The following is a 13,618-nucleotide window of genomic DNA, read 5'->3' on the forward strand; positions in this document are numbered from 1 at the left end:
TGTAAAGAATAAAAAAACCCAGCAGTGATTAAATACCACCAAAAGAAAGCTCTATTTGTGTGAAAAAAATTATAAAAAATTTGTTTGGGTACAGTGTAGCACGCGCAATTGTCATTCAAAGTGTGACAGCGTTGAAAAATGGCTTAGGCAGGAAGGGGGTGTTAGTGCCTGGTAGGCAAGTGGTTAATTTCTTCATAGTTCAAAAAATTGTGACAAAAAAAATTATAACTTAAAAAAACTTGCGATACCTCTTACCAAATACCTTAGACTGTCTACTTTCCAAAAAAGGGGTCATTTGGGGGGTATTTGTACTGTGCATTTTCGGGCCTCAAGAAATGAGATAGGCTACCAGTAGGGATGAGCCGAACACCCCCCGGTTCGGTTCGCACCAGAACCTGCGAACGGACCGAAAGTTCGCACGAACGTTAGAACCCCATTGACGTCTATGGGACTCGAACGTTCTAAATCAAAAGTGCTCATTTTAAAGGCTAATTTGCATGGTATTGTCCTAAAAAGGGTTTGGGGACCCGGGTCCTACCCCAGGGGACATGTATCAATGCAAAAAAAACTTTTAAAAACGGCCGTTTTTTCGGGAGCAGTGATTTTAATGATGCTTAAAGTAAAAAAAAAAAAAGTGAAATATTCCTTTAAATATCGTACCTGAGGGGTGTCTATAGTATGCCTGTAAAGTGACGCGTGTTTCCCGTGTTTAGAACAGTCCCTGCACCAAATGTCATTTTTAAAGGAAAAAATCTCATTTAAAACTGCTTGCGGGTTTAATGTCATGTCGGGTCCTGGCAATATGGATGAAAATCAGTGAGACAAACGGCATGGGTACCCCCCAGTCCATTACCAGGCCCTTTGGGTCTTGTATGGATATTAAGGGGAACCCCGCACCCAAATTAAAATAAGGAAAGGTGTGGGGCCACCAGGCCCTATATACTCTGAACAGCAGTATACAGGCTGTAGGTTTGTTGTTAAGTAGAATCTCTTTGTAATTTTGAATGGGTACATTTTTAACGTGTTTAGCTCCAGCCAAAAAATCTTTTTTAAGCTTTTTGGAAAACATAGGGAAGGGTTATCACCCCTGTGACATTTGTTTTGCTGTCTTTCCTCCTCTTCAGAAGATTTCACCTCACTTTTTGTCCCAATGGATTGGAAAGCATCAGTGGAAAGGAGAAATGTTTTTCCCATATTAACTCTTACAGGAGAGAATTTCCCTTCCTAGGGGTAGATTTATTCTCACTTCCTGTTGTCTCCTTCCGTTTGCAAGTAGGAGTCGTTTGTAAGTTAGTTGTTTGAAAGTAGGGTCCTGCCCTATATACTCAGCAGAAATTTGGGCCTTAGGTGTTGCTGTGGCCACAACACTGTAAGCCCTCACAGGGCTCTGCTGTGAAATATTAGATCAAGAATTGTAATTACATGCCCCTGTTGAACAGGAGCTGAAAAATTAGGCCTTAGGCACTGGTGCTGGTGCCACAACACTGCAACCCCTCACAGACACTCTAGTTGGAATGCAGGAACGAGCCCTGCTGCAAAGTATTGCATCAAAAATTGTAATTACACGCCCCTGTTAAACAAGGGCTGAAAAATTGGGCCTTAGGCACTGGTGCTGGTGCCACAACACTGCAACCCCTCACAGACACTCTAGTTGGAATGCAGGAACGAGCCCTGCTGCAAAGTATTACATCAAAAATCGTAATTACACGCCCCTGTTAAACAGGGGCTGAAAAATTGTGCCTTAGGCACTGGTGGTGGCACCCAGAACCAAAAATGTTCTTACAAGCTATCAGCGTGATGATTGAGGAGGAAGAGGATAATTACTCAGGGATAGTCACTCAGCATCAGCATAGGCAGTCTTTGAAGGGATCTGAGATTTCAAAAAAAATTATTCGGTTACATCAGCATCAGGTGCTTGGTAGCTGGTGGTGATCCAAGACTCATTCATTTTTATGAAGGTCAGTCAATCGACCGAATCAGTGGACAGACGCACCCTGTGATCGGTTACCACGCCTCCAGCAGCACTGAATGTGCGTTCCGAAAGAACGCTGGATGCAGGACAGGCCAGTAGCTCAATTGCATACTGTGCAAGCTCTGGCCAGTGATCCATCCTCAAGACCCAGTAACCCAGAGGATTTTCGGTGGGAAAGGTGTCCAAGTCTGATCTTGCCCCTAGGTATTCCTGCACCATGTAAAACAGACGCTGGCGATGGTTGCTGGAACCGATCATACCTTGGGGCTGCGGACCAAAAAATTGTCTGAACACATCGGTCAGACGGCCACCTTCTCCACCGCTCCTTCTTTGACTGACCGAAGCCTCAGCAACACGTTGTCCAGAAACAGGAGTTTGTAACCTCCCAGTCTCTGGGAACGCGTTGCACAGACCTTTCTGCAAGGCCTCCCGAAGATGTTTCATCCTCTGCTCCCTCTGCGATGGCAAGATAAGGTCCGCAACCTTACCCTTGTAACGTGGATCAAGGAGGGTTGCCAGCCAGTATTGGTCCTTCTCCTTGATACCACGAATACGAGGATCCTTACGCAGGCTTTGCAGGATCAGGGAGGCCATGCAGCGTAGGTTTGCTGAGGCATTCGGTCCGGAGTCCTCTGGGTCACTAAGGACGACATGGTCCGCAGCCACCTCCTCCCAGCCACGTACAAGTCCATGTGTTTCTTGGGACTGATCCCTTAAAGACTGCTGCTGATGCTGAGTGCCAGGCTCCACCTCCATACTGACACAATCTTCCTCCTCCTCTTCCTCCTCGTCCTCTTCCTGTGTGATCGGCGGGCACGCAGGAACACTGTCTGGATAAAGGGGGCCTTGAGAGCTAAGGAAGTCCTCCTCTTCCTGCCTCTGTTCTGCCTCAAGTGCCCTGTCCATTATTCCATGCAGCGTGTGCTCCAACAGGTGGACAAGGGGGACAGTGTCACTGATGCATGCACTGTCACTGCTCACCATCCTCGTGGCCTCCTCAAATGGTGACAGGACAGTGCATGCATCCCTGATCATGGCCCACTGGCGTGGGGAAAAAAAACCAAGCTCCCCTGACCCTGTCCTGGTGCCAAAGTCGCACAGGTACTCATTGATGGCCCTCTGCTGCGTGTGCAGCCGCTGCAGCATGGCCAACGTTGAGTTCCACCTGGTGGGCATGTCACAGATTAGGCGGTTCTTGGGCAGGTTAAACTCCTTTTGGAGGTCCGTCAGCCGAGCACTGGCATTATATGACCGGCGGAAATGCACACAGACTTTCCTGGCCTGCCTCAGGACATCCTGTAAGCCCGGGTACCAGCCCAAGAACCGCTGCACCACCAAGTTAAGGACGTGAGCCAAACAGGGCACATGGGTCATTTGTCCCTGTCAGAGGGCAGAGAGGAGGTTGGTGCCATTGTCGCAAACCACCATTCCTGCCTTAAGTTGGCGTGGCGTCAACCACCTCTGAACCTGCCCCTGCAGAGCTGACAGAACCTCTGCCCCAGTGTGGCTCCTGTCCCCCAAGCACACCAGCTCAAGCACCGCATGGCATCTTTTGGCCTGCGTACTTGCGTAGCCCCTTGAACGACTACGGAGCACCGCTGGTTCCGAGGAAGAGGCCATGGAGGAAGAAGAAGAGGAGGGGGTGGAGGAGAGAGGTGTGTCACAATCATTAGCATTTTGGAGGCGTGGTGGCGGAACAACCTCCAACACTACTGCACCTTGTCCTGCATCCTTCCCAGCTGCCAGCAGAGTCACCCAATGCGCCGTGAAACTTAGGTAACGTCCCTGTCCATGCCTGCTGGACCATGAGTCAGCGGTAATATGCACCTTACCGCTGACTGCCCTGTCCAGCGAGGCATGGACATTGCCTTCCACATGCTGGTAGAGAGCCGGAATCGCCTTCCGTGAGAAAAAGTGGCGTTTGGGTACCTGCCACTGAGGAACCGCACATTCCACAAACTCACGGAAGGGGGCAGAGTCTACCAACTGAAAAGGCAGCAATTGAAGTGCTAGCAATTTTGCCAAGCTAGCATTCAATTTGCCTGGTACAATCTGACGTCGGTGTACCAAAATCAGATTGCCCACAAGTACGTGGCTGTGACACACCTAATTCTACACCTTCATTCCTCTCAGTGCAGGTCTCAGAGAGGACTGAAGGTCTAGTGGGGTTGGAAATCTCAGCTGATGAGGAGCAAGCAGAGGTCCTCTTTGTTCTTTGGTGTGGGTCTTTTAGATACGCTTGCCAACGAACTGCATGGCAGGTCAACATATGTCTGGTCAAGCATGTGGTACCCAAGCGGGAGATGTTTTGGCCACGCGAGATACGCTTGAGACATATGTTGCAAATAGCAGCGGTGCGATCTGATGCACTCGTCTCAAAAAAGGCCCACACCAAAGAACTTTTTGAATAACGCGCAGAGACTGCAGCGCCCTGCACATGTGGAGCTTTGGGGTGTGATGCAGTCAATGTGCTGCCCTTAGGCTGGCCCCTGGAGGGCATCCTGCCTCGTTGGTGATGTGCCGCCTCCTCCTCCTCCTCCTCCTCCTCTCTCCTATCAGGCACCCACGTTGAGTCAGTGACCTCATCATCCCCTCCCTCCTCATCACTGGAGCAAACCTGGCAGTATGCTGCAGCAGGGGGAGCATGACTGCCAGATTGCTGTCCTTCTTGGGCACCCCCTCTGTCCGTGCTCGTGTTACTGCCTTCATCGAGCTCAGTATCATCATCAGAGCCTTCCAAACCCTGGGCATCCTCCTGGAGCATGTACCCAACACTGTGGTCAAACAGTTCGAGGGACTCCTCAGGAGGACATGGTGGGGCTAGGGAAGGAGTCACTGATGACATTGAGCCGAGGGAAGAGGCCGCTGCTTTGCCAGACAAAGTACCCTGGGCATGGGTGAGAGAGGATGAGGAGGATGAGGACGGCTTGGTCATCCACTCGACCAAGTCTTCCGCATGTTGCGGCTCAACATGGCCAGCTGCCGAAAAAAAGGCCAAGCGTGTCCCATGGCCACGTGCTGATGAGGATGCACCGTCTCCACGACCAGCACTAGACACAGAGCCTGCTTGCCCTCTCTTATTGGCTTGTGACTGTCTGCCTCTCCTTCTTGGCCTTCCAGATATACTAATGGCCTGTAGCTGCACTAAGCTGGGATATATATATATATATATATATATATATATATATATATATATATACTGATACTGCAGCTAGCAAAATCAACTGCCTGCCTGTAGTATGAGAACACCACCAACCTTCTACAGGTAGCTTTAGCTGAACACTGTGAGGTGGACGCACCCCACTAACTTGTAGGTTTAGCAGAACACTGTGAGCAGGACGCACTGCACTAACTGTAAATAGTCTAGCTGCCTGACTGTGGTACTAATAGGATCAAAAGAACACCAGCAATTTTCTTCAGGTAGCTGTATTTACTGTAACAAGACAAGCCTGCCTGTCAGTAAGAAGATAACAGAAACGGATCTAGCTGAACACTGTGAGCAGGACGCACCCCACTAGCTTGTAGGTTTAGCTGAACACTGTGAGGTGGACGCACCCCACTAACTTGTAGGTTTAGCTGAACACTGTGAGCAGGACGCACCCCACTAACTTGTAGGTTTAGCAGAACACTGTGAGCAGGACGCACTGCACTAACTGTAAATAGTCTAGCTGTCTGACTGTGGTACTAATAAGATCAAAAGAACATCAGTAATTTTCTTTAAAATACTGTAACAAGACAAGCCTGCCTGTCAGTAAGAAGATAACAGGAACGGATCTAGCTGAACACTGTGAGCAGGACGCACCCCACTAGCTTGTAGGTTTAGCTGAACACTGTGAGGTGGACGCACCCCACTAACTTGTAGGTTTAGCTGAACACTGTGAGCAGGACGCACCCCACTAACTTGTAGGTTTAGCAGAACACGGTGAGCAGGACGCACTGCACTAACTGTAAATAGTCTAGCTGCCTGACTGTGGTACTAATAGGATCAAAAGAACACCAGCAATTTTCTTCAGGTAGCTGTATTTACTGTAACAAGACAAGCCTGCCTGTCAGTAAGAAGATAACAGGAACGGATCTAGCTGAACACTGTGAGCAGGACGCACCCCACTAGCTTGTAGGTTTAGCTGAACACTGTGAGGTGGACGCACCCCACTAACTTGTAGGTTTAGCTGAACACTGTGAGCAGGACGCACCCCACTAACTTGTAGGTTTAGCAGAACACTGTGAGCAGGACGCACTGCACTAACTGTAAATAGTCTAGCTGCCTGACTGTGGTACTAATAAGATCAAAAGAACACCAGCAATTTTCTTTAAAATACTGTAACAAGACAAGCCTGCCTGTCAGTAAGAAGATAACAGGAATGGATCTAGCTGAACACTGTGAGCAGGACGCACCCCACTAGCTTGTAGGTTTAGCTGAACACTGTGAGGTGGACGCACCCCACTAACTTGTAGGTTTAGCTGAACACTGTGAGCAGGACGCACCCCACTAACTTGTAGGTTTAGCAGAACACTGTGAGCAGGACGCACTGCACTAACTGTAAATAGTCTAGCTGCCTGACTGTGGTACTAATAGGATCAAAAGAACACCAGCAATTTTCTTCAGGTAGCTGTATTTACTGTAACAAGACAAGCCTGCCTGTCAGTAAGAAGATAACAGAAACGGATCTAGCTGAACACTGTGAGCAGGATGCACCCCACTAGCTTGTAGGTTTAGCTGAACACTGTGAGGTGGACGCACCCCACTAACTTGTAGGTTTAGCTGAACACTGTGAGCAGGACGCACCCCACTAACTTGTAGGTTTAGCAGAACACTGTGAGCAGGACGCACTGCACTAACTGTAAATAGTCTAGCTGCCTGACTGTGGTACTAATAGGATCAAAAGAACACCAGCAATTTTCTTCAGGTAGCTGTATTTACTGTAACAAGACAAGCCTGCCTGTCAGTAAGAAGATAACAGAAACTGATCTAGCTGAACACTGTGAGCAGGACGCACCCCACTAGCTTGTAGGTTTAGCTGAACACTGTGAGGTGGACGCACCCCACTAACTTGTAGGTTTAGCTGAACACTGTGAGCAGGACGCACCCCACTTACTTGTAGGTTTAGCAGAACACTGTGGGCAGGACGCACTGCACTAACTGTAAATAGTCTAGCTGCCTGACTGTGGTACTAATAGGATCAAAAGAACACCAGTAATTTTCTTCAAAATACTGTAACAAGACAAGCCTGCCTGTCAGTAGGAATATAACAGGAACGGATCTAGCTGAACACTGTGAGCAGGACGCACTGCACTAAATGTAAATAGTCTAGAAGATAACAGGAACGGATCTAGCTAAACTGAATACAGTGTATATATATATATATATATATGCAACACCTGGGATGCATATATATATACACAATACACTTTAAGTGCAGCTAACTGACTGACTGTCCTGCCTAATCTAGCTAACTCAAATGAAATGACACTGTCTCTCTCTCTCTCTAAGCACACCGGAACACACTGCACAGGGCCGCCGTGCAGGCGGCCTTATATAGTGTGGGGCGTGTACTAAATCCCCTGAGCCATAATTGGCCAAAGCCTCCTTGGCTTTGGCCAATTATGGCTCTCTGTTAAGGCGGCGCTGTGATTGGCCAAGCATGCGGGTCATAGTGCATGCTTGGCCAATCATCAGCAAGCAATGCACTGCGATGCCGCAGTGAATTATGGGCCGTGACGCGCCACACGAATTTGGCGCGAACGGCCCATATCGTTCGCAATTCGGCGAACGATCGAACAGCCGATGTTCGAGTCGAACATGGGTTCGACTCGAACACGAAGCTCATCCCTAGCTACCAGTACATCAGGATTGATCAATTTTCAAATATATATACCATAGTTTGTAGACGCTATAACTTTCACACAAACCAATTAATATACACTTATTGGGATTTTTTTAATGAAAGAAGTGTAGCAGAAAACATTTTGGCCTAAATCTATGAAGAAATTAGATTTTTTTTTGGATATGTTTTATAAAAGAAAGTGGAAAATAATAAATGTTTTCAAAATTTTCAGTCTTTTTCTGTTTACATAGCACAAAAAAAAACCCGGCAGTGACCAAAAACCACCAAAAGAAAGCTCTATTTGTGTGAAAAAAAAATATATATAAATTCCATTTGTGTACAGTCTTGCATGACCGCGCAATTGCCAGTTAAAGTAGCCCAGTGCTGAATAGCAAAAAAATGCTCTGGTCATGAAGGAGGTAAAACCTTCTGGAAGACAAGTAGGAGTAAAAAAGTCCCATGATGCGGTACATTCATCATCTATCATGTCATCTGGTAATCCAGATCCAAGTCAATCATAATGAATGAAGCCCTCCATCACAATCTGTTCCTGTTGCTCACCAAAGTTAGTGCAATCTCCCTCCCCTGTTTACATGGCTGAGGATTCCTAGACGATAAAGAATGGGGACGGATAATGTCACTGGCAGGGAGGCCCGGGCTTGTTGTAGTTCAGAATGTGATAGGGTAATGTTGAGCGCATTTGATTTTTTGGGATTAATATGGAGCCCAGAGACAGAGACTTAAGCAAAGGTGTCTAGTATGGTGAGCAGATTCGGGGCAGAAATGTGAGGATTAGCTAAGAAGACTAGAATATTGTCTGCGAAGAGGCATACTTTATGGTGGATGCCACCTAATTCTATCCCTTTGACATCAGGGTCTGACCTAATCAATTGTGCCAAGGGCTCTATGAGTAAGGCGAAAAGCAACGGGGTCAGGGGACACCCTTGCTTTGTGCCTCTCCTAATATCTATCATCGCTGACTTGTAGCCAGCATACTTAATGTATGCCTTTGGGTTATTGTATAGGGAGAAGATCCAGGTCAGAAAGTGGTTCCCAAAACCCAATTGTTGGAGAATGTATCGTAGGTAGGGCCAGGTGACAGAGTCAAACGCTTTCCTAATGTCGAGGGTTAGGAGGCAAGTCGGGATGCATCGGGTCTTAGCTGCATGGGCGATTAGGAGAGCACGTCTAATATTGTCACCGGTCTGTCGGGTTGGCATGAATCCTGTTTGGTCGCAATGTATCCGTCGTCCTATAATGGTATTCAGTCGGGTCGCTAGGATCTTGGCTAGTAGCTTAATGTCAAGGTTCAGGAGAGAGATGGGGCTGTAGTTGGTCCACGAGGAGGAATCCGATTTGGGTTTGGGTAGCACAGAAATTATGAAGGTCAGCGTTTCAGTTCTAAATGAGTGCCCTGTTAGCATAGAATTGAAGGCTTTAGTTAGTAAGGGCGTCAATATGGGCGCAAACTATTTGTAATATGTTGCCGAAAACCCATGGGGGCCCAGTCTTTTATGGGGTTTCGTCGCTTTTATGGATTCTTTGACCTCCAGATCTGAGATGGGGCGCTCAAGTAGATCTCGCTGTTCCTGTGGAAGGTTCGGGAGGGTAATGTTGGAAAATAGGGTATCAGCCTTTGCCGCATCAAAGTCCTGATCAGGGGTGTAGAGTTTAGCTAGATTAGAGCGGAACACTTTGAGTATTTTAATGGGATTGCTGGTGTACGCATTTTGAGTAGTTTTTAAACGAATAGACATCTGTGGGTGGTGGATCGTCCGCAGAATGCATGCCATAGGTGTGTCTGGTTTGTTAGCCTTAAGGTAGGATACATGTTGACGCTTGCAGATAAGTTTATCTGCTGAGTCAGTCAGGAACAAGTCAAAGTCAAGACAGGCTTTATCTAGACGCGCATTAGTGGTAGTATTAGGGGTGGCTTGAAAAGCTGCATGGCTCGCATTGAAGGTGGCCTCTAATTGTTCGAATCTAATTTTGCAATCCCGCTTGAGGGCTGCTGCCTGTTGGATCAGTTTGCCATGAATGACAGCTTTGTGGGCTTCCCATAATGTCAGAGTGGAGATATCTTCAGTGTCATTAGTTGAGATATAGTCTGTGAGTGCTGCCTCAATCTCCAGGTGGTGGGAGGGGTGGGCTAGGGTAGTGTTATCAACACACCAGGACGTATCATATGTTCTGGGTATCGGGGAGGCTAAAGTGGTGCATACAGCGCAGTGATCAGTCCATGTAAAGGGTGTGATACTAGAAGAGACGATCTCCGGGATCATGCTAGCTGAAGTAAAGATGTGATCTATGCATGAGAATGAATTGTGTGGATGTGAAGAGTGTGTATAGCATCTACTATTAGGGTTAGCTTCACGCCAGGTGTTGACCAGGTTGTGAGTAGAGAGTGGGGTTGGTGGAGATTTATCGAGGAAAGGAAATATAGTTAGGTTGGAATCTCCACAGAGAATGACAGTTCTAAACTTGTGGTTTTCCACCACGTGGAATAGATGGGAAAGAAAGGCCATCGGGCGCTTATTGGGAGCATAATACGACACAATCGTGAACGCAGTGTCTGAGATACAGCCTGCGAGTATGAAGTACCTACCCTCAGGATCATTTATTTGTGAAGTAAGAGTGAATGGCATGGAACGATGGAAAGCGATAAGGGTACCCCTTTGCTTGGTTGTGGCTGAGGCTGAATAGATTTGCGGATAAGAAGCGCTGAGGAATTTCGGGGAGGATTTATCGATAAAGTGAGTTTCATGTAGGCAGATAACATGAGCTTTAGCGGCAGCAAAAGAATGTAGCGCCTTGGTGCATTTGTGAGGTGTGTTATATCCTTGAACGTTCAAGGAGGGGTTGTAAGGGGGCCATAGCGTGTCCATAACAGGCATTATCATGGTGAAGACATAACCTAAGTGAGAACCGCAGCTACCGAGGGTTCAGAGAAAAGAGGGAAGAAAAGGACAGGATAAGAGAGAACAGAGCAAAATCAAACAACCCTGTTAGGTGCAATTGATCAGTGAATAATAGCATAACAATGGGGTATGGGAACGTCTCAGTGGAGTGTCAAGCAGTCCACGAGAGGCTCCATGTCTACCTTCAGAGTCCTGCATAATATAAGCAGGAGTTTGAGGGCAAAAAGCGAGGCAGCAAGAAGTTCCAATGGGGGGAACAACACCGGAGAACGAAAAATATATATAAAAAAACATGAAAACTTGGATGCAGCAGCAGCATGACAGTATTATCAAGGCCAACTCACAATGTGTAGCCAACCAACTGCAAAACCTGTAAGGAAAGAAAACTGGCGATTGCAGTGCAGAGATAACCTGGATCCTAGGGCCAAGAGGGCAATAGAAGCATCCGTGGTGGGATCGTTTAGTGTTAACTTGAGTACAAGAGCAGCAGTACCCTTAACAGCAGTCCAGTCGTACACTGGGGACCCAGGGAGCTTCTGTGCGGATAAACTGGGCTCAGAGTATGGGTAAGTATGTCCCAGGGAGTCCAAAAGAACCAGGAAGACTCACGGGTAGGATTTTGTGCTGTGAGGTGCGACAGTCCGATAGGGACGTGAGCAGGGGTAGATCCAGGGAATGTTGATTGAAGGCAGTCCAGGGCTGTGAGAAGAGTTCTGCAAGACTATCGCCGGAGGGTTTCAGTAGCTCATATGGGTCGCAAAGGAACTGAAGAGATTCGAAACAGAGCCATGGGGCGAGGTCAGTCCATTGAGTCGTCGTTGGATGGTGCAGGATTACCAAAACTACCGCGCTTGTAGAGATTTTGACGCGTGGAATCCATGTGGTTTTTTGCTGACAGTCACCTGCTTTTGGGGGGAGCGAGAGGCAAATCTCCAGCGAGATGAGTCTCTGTGTGGGGTGTGATCCACGAAGCCCAGGTCCATCATGGCAGACTGTAGCTCCTCCACTGTGCGGCATACATATTTGGTTTGAAGATGAATGAATCTGATCGAGAATGGAAATCCCCAGTGGTATGCGATTTGGTTGAGTTGGAGCACCTGCAGATGAGGCTTGAGAGCACGCCTATTTGCCACTGTGAGTGGGGATAGGTTTGCAAAGAGCTGGTACGCATGGCCTTGGAAGGAAAGGGTGTCCTTTCCTCTGGCTGCTGCAAGTAGCTGTTCCTTGGTGCGATAGTAGTGGAACTTAGCTATAATGTCCCGGGGTGGGCCATTGAGTTTGCGTGGGGCTAGGGCTCTGTGTACCCTGTCCAATCTCACCACTGGGATGGCAGGTTGTAGTTCCTGAAACAAGGCTATCATGGTGGCCTGCACATCCAGGATTGTCTCAGGGATCCCCCTAATCCGCAGGTTAGAACGGCGGTCCCTATTCTCTTGGTCTTCTAAGCGAGACTGTAACACTAAGTTCTCCTCCTTGATATTTTCAAGCTCAGTAGTGTAAAGCTGTGTATGGTTTTTTTTAACTCATCCACTCTCACCTCCAGCTCAACAGTTCTCTACAAGTTTTCATAATTTTCATTATTATGTATTGGTTTGTTATCAACACTACATTTTGTTTTTCCACACTATTTTTTCAGTGTCTTGTAACACGTTTATATATTATTCCCACACCCCTATCATCATCACACCTTGCACACCCAGCACACTTTCACACTTTGACTACATTGGGTATTATACCCCATTTATTGTATTCCTATTTAATTTATCCCACTTATATTAATTAAAATTAACTAAACTACAAACTTTCTAACCCATGACTATACTATATAATAAAACCATTAGGTCTAATTAATATGAATCAAACATTTGTTGTAGTACGGGCCAGTCTGTAGTCGTCCAACTGTACTAGACTCTTTTTATTACCTAATAATAAGGTCTTTCAATACCTAATTGCAGGTGCCCAGCCCCCCCGTCCTCCCCTGTAGGTCTAAGCATATGGCCCCTTGCAAGCCCTATGGACTGTGGATCCGCCTGGATGGCATGGAGGGGGTATTCGTGGTCATTGGGATCTCTGAACTCAAATGTTTTTAACAATCTGGTTTGTGCGATGCATCTTCACATCATCTACTTAATGGAAAATATACCTCCACATACATGGAGAGACTTTTTTCTGCATAATTTGAAATGTTGCAATGATGTCTGTATATTGACCAAAGTCTTAAGTTAAACTCTATTTTTGATATATTTCCCTAGAATCTAAATCCCCCTGAAGAAGACCAGAATGGGTCGAAATGCATTGGGGTATTCATGTAGATATCAATGTTGTATACGTACTTAGATTTTCTCCCGGGGGCCTCTTTGCCATGAGTGATGTTTTATGTTGTCGTTTATTAAACGTGAACCTGAGTTTGTATTTTACAATAAACCTATTGCATATTTGAATCTATCTTGAATCTCTGATCTACTCTATTTTTATATTACAAATTAAATGTTTTGCTGCTTAAAAAACCCCCTGGGGAAATTTTTGATTTTTTTGAACCTTTTTTTTGGGTTGTGCAGCCCCGGGTATTCTTACATATGTGTTTCTCGATTTAACAGTTCTCTATCCCAGCTCTCTGATCTCGTGTGTCAGTTTGTCAATGATGTGGTCTGATGTCTAAGTGCTTTTTGTAACATTTGTTCAAATTGCTTAAACATGCTGGACTTTATCACTGATTGAGAGCTGCCAGTGTCAGAATCAGACTCACCGGTGACTGCTTGTGTGTCTTCAGGCTGCGGCTTGGCAGAGCTCGGTATGCAGGGATGTGAGGAGGCTGACAGCGCCATCTTGGCAGACGGCCGGGAGAGAGCATCCCTGATGTTTCCAGCCTTGTACTTGTCTTTGGAACCCCCTAGGACCATGAC

The sequence above is a fragment of the Aquarana catesbeiana genome, linkage group LG03 (assembly GCF_042186555.1).
Source record: "Aquarana catesbeiana isolate 2022-GZ linkage group LG03, ASM4218655v1, whole genome shotgun sequence".
Classification (NCBI taxonomy): Eukaryota; Metazoa; Chordata; class Amphibia; order Anura; family Ranidae; genus Aquarana; species Aquarana catesbeiana.